Below are 8,306 nucleotides of genomic sequence, written 5' to 3'. Positions count from 1 at the left end.
ATGAAAATGATACGATTGATCTTGTCAATTTCCTTGTTGTCGTTTCCTATCCTTGTCGGAAATTCGTCCATTTCCTCTGTGTTCTCGTTTTCAGCCCCCCCCCCTTGAAGTAGTTAAGGAAGGTACATGTACATATGTAAAGATCTAAGGTAAATTATTAGGCGTCAGTGTTTATATTTAGTTATAAATCTCCCAGATAGATAACACGATTTTTGTTTTTATAAAACTTGCATGCAGGCTTTTTATAAACACACGCTATCGTCAATCGATAACGGAACCAGGCCTCCGGAGGAAAGTAGACCAGTATCGTCTAAATCTAGTATCACTTACTGTACTAGTTCAGTAGCTCCAGTGAGCAATACAAACATTCTGATGAATCTTCAAAACAATAACTAAAAAGGGGGCGAAGCAAGAAATATGAACGCACTATGCAAACCGTGCACGATGCTCCAGGGAAATAGAAAAGAACATGTACCTGATTCTATTACCCTGAACCCCGTAACCCGTACCCTTTAGAATCAGGTACATGGAATAATACTGTTATTGATCTAATGATTTCTTGCAATTTTACAAAATTCGAATGAAATATTACTTTTTGATTTTACTATTGGTCATGTTTAGCCAGAAACAGGGACACGTACGTCACCCACGTTTAAAAAAATTAAAACATGGTCCTTCTATTACTCAGCTATTTCCTACTGTAGTACGTCATTCAATATTTAATTTCAAAAGCAATTATAATTGTTTGATAATCGATCGATTTTCATATTTTAATAATTGTATTCAATTGAATAAAAATGAATAAGAGATTTGTACAGGAAATTATGACGTCAAAATGACAACTATGACGTCATAAGGTAGTTTCCTTAGTGATGGGCATAAACATTGAGGCATTTGATAAAAATGGCTGTGCCATTGAAACGTTGTGCAAAGACAATTATACGCAATGAACTTTTTTAGTCCAAAAGACTGTTACTATACGCCCTCCCGTTAGGAGCCTGCAGCAGTCTATTACTAGACACCTTCAAGAAGGCAATCAGTGATACTTCCTTTGTTAGGCCATATATATTATGCCAGCGTGTATTTAACTTCACCCTCCCCCGTCCCCTTCACCCCTTTCCCCAGTCATCATAGTTCACCTAACCGAATACACTATTTCTGGCTCTGTATGGGAACGTGTTCCTAAAGGTGGCCAGTGTTGATATGACCAACACCGAATCAGAACTCTTTCCTAATACAGCTCAGTTGGAGTTTATGTTACTATATATTAGGTAAACAATCTTCAATTGTTTGTTATCAGCCCCCCTCCTTCACACCCCGACCCAAAGTCCATAATAGATCCACTATTTTGTACAACAGGAGCTATCAACATCCGTAGAGGTTCCATAAAATATGCCCTTGTATGGGCAGTCGTAGGTCTAAACTTATAGCCATTCTTTAGCACCAAATACTCTCTCATCACACTTTTCTTTCTTTCCTCTCTCTCTCTCTCTCTCTCTCTCTCTTTCTCTCTCTCTATCTCTCTCTCTCTCTCTCTCCCTTTTGCATGCACCAGTCAGCACTTTATCATTTCTATTTCGGTCACCACGCAATACCTTTTAACATGCACGCTGCACATAATACTCTAAAGAGGTGTTGCAGAATATCTAGATAGATAGATATACAAAACAACTGTATTTAATACAAGCAATAACGAATCATGATACATACGTATTATATCAGCACATCTAAGCATCATTCTTATTTATAGAGAACAAAAATCATTTATGTATACATGTACACAATGAAACACTGTGTTTGTTTAACTCACTAAATCCTACTGATTTAGAGTAGAAACGGAGCACCAATTAAGTGTGCTTCGTGTCCATTCATCTTATTAACATGTATATAAGCCTGAGCTTCATTCTTTAATCAATGTAAAACCAAATATTCTTAATTGTCATCGTTAATGAACTTGTGAGTTCTTAATGACGTATTTTGATAGACAGTAATTGTATTCTACATACTGATACGAATTATACACAATTGAATTCTCCCAAATTACATTTTGTAAGATTAATTAAATGAACTCGAGTAACGACTAGATTCGTAATTAGTATCGACTGAATCGGATGTATTTTGATTATATAAATTTAAGTTTAAGATTATGGAATTTCTGAATGGTTTCAGTAAGAAGTGGAGCTGAGCATTCTACTTTAAAAATATACTTGATAATACAGGTATAGTTCTAGCTCATATACTCAGGCTGCAGTGCGGTTTAATAACACCGTCATATACTAAGGCTGCTGTGCGGTGTAATAACACCGTCATATACTCAGGCTGCTGTGCGGGGTAATAACACCTCATATACTCATGCTGCTGTGCGGTGGAATAACACCTCATATACTGATGCTGCTGTGCGGTGTAATAACACCTCATATACTCAGGCTGCTGTGCGGTTTTATAACACCGTCATATACTCAGGCTGCTGTGCGGTGTTATAACACCTCATATACTCAAGCTGCTGTGCGGTGTAATAACACCGTCATATATACAGGCTGCTGTGCGGTGTAATAACACCGTCATATACTCGGGCTGCTGTGCGTGGAATAACACCGTCATATACTCAGGCTGCTGTGCGTGTAATAACACCGTCATATACTCAGGCTGCTGGGCGGTGTTATAACACCGTCATATACTCAGGCTGCTGTGCGGTGGAATAACACCTCATATACTGATGCTGCTGTGCGGTGTAATAACACCTCATATACTCATGCTGCTGTGCGGTGTAATAACACCGCCATATACTCAGGCTGCTGTGCGGTGTTATGACACCGTCATATACTCAGGCTGCTGTGCGGTGTTATAACACCGTCATATACTCATGCTGCTGTGCGGTGTAATAACTCCTCATATACTCATGCTGCTGTGCGGTGTAATAACCCCTCATATACTCAGGCTGCTGTGCGGTGTAATAACACCTCATATGCTCAGGCTGCTGTGCGGTGTAATAACACCGTCATATACTCAAGCTGATGTGCGGTGTTGTAACACCGTCATATACTCATGCTGCTGTGCGGTGTTATAACACCGTCATATACTCATGCTGCTGTGCGGTGTAATAACCCCTCATATACTCAGGCTGCTGTGCGGTGTAATAACACCTCATATACTCATGCTGCTGTGCGGTGTAATAACACCTCATATACTCAGGCTGCTGTGCGGTGTAATAACACCTCATATGCTCAGACTGCTGTGCGGTGTAATAACACCGTCATATACTCAGGCTGCTGCGCGGTGTAATAACACCGTCACCTACGCAGACTGCTTTGCAGTGTAATAACACCCTCACATACTCAGACTGCTTTGTGGTGCATTTTCTACATTTTCTACATGCTTTAGTTATTAATGTCATACATAGTTAGTGACGTCACAAGTAAAAAAAATACGTAAGAAACTTAATGTCAGTGGTGAAACTTTGTTTTTTTAATTTTTATTTAATTTTTAAGCTTGTACACATTTGGAGAGTACATATAACTTTTATAATGAAACTTTCAATCTCGTTTTATTAACGTACTGTGTTATGCGAGTTTGAGTTCTTCTGTTTCCCTTTTATTTTTCTTTCTATCATCGATAGTAAAACAATATTGATTTTTAGCTTTGAGACTAGAGACATAATTTCGATGTTGGGGGTTGCCGTCTCTGCTTGTGTTCTATAACTTTCATCGCATTCTTTCTGGAAAAAAAGTGTTCCTCTGAAATACGTTATGGCCACCTACGATACCGTGACCGCCAACAACGCGCTCCTCTCAGCTGACCAAGACCAATTGATTAATTCGAGGCAACTCTTTTTTCTTTGTCTGAGATCTAATAATCAATAATGTCAAAAGAGACTTGTACCAGTACATCTGGTGATAAAAAACAGCTTTATCTAAGCAATATTAAATGCAGCTTTAAGAACCGTCATTTTTAAATAATGATTTTTTTTTTAAATAATGATTTTTTATTGTTATTTATTAAACTATTGGGTCATTTTTGAATATAGTGACATTACATCATCAGGAATGTTGGACGAGAATTTAACGATAGTTTGACATCATCAAAGGACATCCTTAATTAGTTTTCTTTTTTTTATGTATTAATAAAAAAAGTACCGGCCTAAAAGACTTATCCTTTACGGAGTGATTTCAGAAGCTAAATAACTAAACACTAGCATATACAAAATCCAGTGGCGACCTTATACAGGTCCACAAATCAATGTCACAGAAATATGATTGTGAAGTATCTGACACCTTAAAAATCATGGAATTTCATCTACACGTGGACACAACTGTAAAATGTACAAACCGCATTCAGGATTATATGCAAGAAAAATCGTTCACACAGAGGTTTGTTAGTTATTGAAAAACCGTCCCTCTTATGTTGTAAAGTAAAGCACAGATAAACAAGTTGAGTTTTAATACGATGAACACTGGCAAAACCAATTTCCGAAAAACTGTTAAAAAAAACGGGTTCTAAACGTCGCTTCTTTTTAAACGTTTTTGTATTTATTATTTCAGATCTGACTAAAAAAGGATTAAAAACAATCCTAATTTTGTCAGAAAGTGAATATATGACATTCCTTATTTTTACTGTATTTTCCTATGAGAGGTTCATTAGTCTGATCAACGGATACACATTTCATTTTCAAAACATTAACATGCGATCGGTTCAATAAAAGTAACAGCCTAGAATTTGCATATGCCTTTTGTTAACTCCGCCCACATCTACTGTTTATGATATCTTATACATGCAGTTGTGTTTAGCTCGCGGACAATTCCCAAACTTCTATGTCATGGACACTTGTTACAGTGTATGGTAAGGTTATGAGGTGCTAACTCCATGTTACGAGAACACTGAAGACCGTAGACTGTAGATATAATATGGTAAAGGGTAATTATTATAATTTCGAGGATTATTAATACAGTAATTGACAATGTAGATCATTATCATATATTTGTCCGGTTTTGTATGACACAATTCATAACTCCGAAAAGCTGCTTTTCATTTTCAGTCTTTTGATGGTAACATTATGATGTAATTTAAGATAGTTGATAAACACAAGTATCAATGACATTGGCGATTTGTACATCAGAGATTAATTTAAAATTATTAATATACGCATCAAAGATGAAATTAAATTGCTGATATTCAAAACAGTATTTTAATACACAATTGTAATTTTAACTCATGAAATTAAGATTGTGGATTTACACAACACTTAAGTAATTCATATTGTTGATATCCACAACACTTATGTAATAAAGATGGTAGATGTACACAACACTTATGTAATAAAGATGGTAGATGAACACAACACTTATGTAATAAAGATGGTAAATGTACACAACACTTATGTAATAAAGATGGTAGATGTACACAACACGTATGTAATAAAGAAGGTAGATGTACACAACACTTATGGAATAAAGATGGTAGATGAACACAACACTTTTGTAATACAGAAGGTAGATGTACACAACACTTATGTAATAAAGATGGTAGATGTACACAACACGTATGTAATAAAGAAGGTAGATGTACACAACACGTATGTGATAAAGATGGTAGATGTACACAACACTATGGAAGTGTCAACAAAACGATAATTCGAACATAAAATCGATAAAACCACGGAAAATATGAAAAAGGGAAAGATCTATATAGAATACCCGTGATAAAGTACAAGGAAAATAAGACCAGGTGTTTCGGAAGGGTAAGCGTCTTCTGCTTCATCGAGATGACAACCACCATGTACATCTAAGTCGAGTATAAGTAATGTCACATCGCCATATCGTGAACTTGTGTATAGTGCCAACAAAACCCTAAGGCACTCTAATGCAAAATATTGATCTTCATATCAAACAAAGAAATAGCAAAGAAGAACTCAATATCTCAAAGTCGAAAAGTATACAATATATCGACACACCGTATAGTATATATATATACGGCTATATGTAAACATATTTTCTGTACCTTGAATACAAATAGCTATCATTGTTCGCTGTGTTATGTTTGGTTGCTCGGCTTTGAGACTTCAAAGCTCTTCATTGTTTGCCAAATCTTTACACAATACTAGGTAGACTGTTACCTCATATATTCATAATGATAAACTACATAGCTTGTACCAATACCAATTTATCTTCTTTTACTACATCACAAATGTATTCATGTTTAGAATATAAACCATGGCCAACCATATAAAAAAAATAGTGGACGCAAGAACATGAACATCGTATTTACTATTAGGGGAAATGCTATGAATTTGGATTTACTTGTAATACAACGATATAACCCCGAACTAATAAGAAGGACATGTACACAGACTATATCCGTGGGAAGCTAATGATTGGTGCTGGACCTTGATAACTCTATAAGATTATCGAGGCCCTGGTTTATGTGTACAAGACGTAAGTATTCCTGACAGATCAAACAACCAACACACCACTCCAGTCCCGACAGCCTATTGATTATGTGTGCTGGAATCTCAGCAGTATGGAGGCCTGTGGGGTCAGAAGACTTGGAAAATTCCACTAAATATGGAAGACACGGAGAGCTGGATACTCTTCGAGAACGGAGACAGTGGACAACTTGATGCATCCTCCCCCGTAGTACGCTGCACATGTACGAATTAAAATCAAAATCAAAATACAAAAAAAATCGTTTGTTAATACCTAAAGAAACATGTGTAAAAGTACCGTTTTATGTGATGTGTATAAAATGCTATATTTGGGAGGAGAGGACTTACATAGGCTCTGCCTACCTGTTGCCCAATTTTATTGTACATAAGGATCAGTACATTGAAATATTCTGAAATAAATGTTCCCCTCCCGGAATTCCTGTTACGCTTCAAGTATGTTATTTTGGTATGGCTGGAACATCCCTTGATAATTGATTCTTTTGATGTATGAAGTCCCCAGAAGGCCTGTTATACATGTATCCCCAACGTATGAAAGTCAAGGATGGAAGGAATAAATGTTTGTATGAATTCTAGGAAGGGCTGTGGATTCCCGGGGTATATTTTGGCAAGACAGGCAAACAAATATTGGAGCCCAGAAGGCCTGTTATACATGTATCCCCAAAGTATGAAAGTCAAGGATGGATTGAATAATTGTTTGTATGAATTCTAGGAAGGGCTGGGGATTCCCCGGAGTATCTTTTGGCAAGACAGGCAGAACAGTATTTGAGCACTGAGACTAGATATTGCCTGAATATCCTAGAGTAAAAATCTCCATAAGAATGGGCTTTGCTCGGAGTATGAATTCCAGAGAAGGTTTTAGATTTCCCAAGTATGACGGTTACGGATGATTGGGGAGTCTCAGAGTATGAAGTTTTGGAGGTCCGTTTAATCTCCAAATATGATGACCGGAATCTCCCTGTGTAAGATGTCTCTTTTGAAACAGTGTCTCCCCAACTATGGAGGTCGTAAAATTGGCTTGGATAAGTGGTACAGAGAGCGTTTGAGTCTCTCTCGAGTTTTGCATATTTGTGCCAAAGAAGTTGGAGTCTCTTGTACTACGGATATCTCTTTTACCCCTTCCCGCACTTATATTTGGAGAGTTGGGGAGAGGCAGGAGGGAGTCCAGGGAGAGCAAGAGTGTTTTGAGACTCAGAGTGTGGAGGTTGATGAGAGTAGAATTCACGATGTGGGAAGGTAGCTGAGTGTATGACTCTCCAAATGGACCTCAAATAAAACTTTTTTCGCGATGACTTATTTTCGCCGCGTTTTTTTTAATGCATGCCTCATTCGCGTTTGTAAAATACTCTTTTAACATCGTGAATGTGTGACAATATTGATATCTAAATAGTTATTTACATTACGGGAGTTAGAGGACAAGAAGCTATTCGAATATGGAAGCTAGTACAGAGTATAGAAGAAAGAAAGGAGGGCTTGCCATTATCCAAGGATGGAGACAAAGGAAGTTCGGCCACACCGGCAGTCTCGCTACTGATACCGGAGTATAAAACTCTTGGGTTTTGTCGTAGGTGCTGGCGTTTCCTTGATTGTCGAAATCTGAACATGTACGCGTGTTGCTTCAAGTAGAGCAGCAGGTGATGGGAAGTCGACATACGAAGTATATACTTAGCTCTATTGTTAGTGGGGTTGGGTGGGGTTCCCAAACAATATTTTTTATTAGTTTACCATACAGCATCTAAACAATATAAAACAGGTAAAATACACATTAGAGCTTCATGTATATGTACATTCTAGCATTACATATACCAGAAAGCGCGCTCAAACGTGTTATTTTATAATAATTACATAGGAATAGTTGATTCATATAGAT

This window comes from Mizuhopecten yessoensis, unplaced genomic scaffold, assembly GCF_002113885.1.
Source record: "Mizuhopecten yessoensis strain PY_sf001 unplaced genomic scaffold, ASM211388v2 scaffold716289, whole genome shotgun sequence".
Classification (NCBI taxonomy): Eukaryota; Metazoa; Mollusca; class Bivalvia; order Pectinida; family Pectinidae; genus Mizuhopecten; species Mizuhopecten yessoensis.
This window is presented reverse-complemented; position numbering follows the sequence as displayed.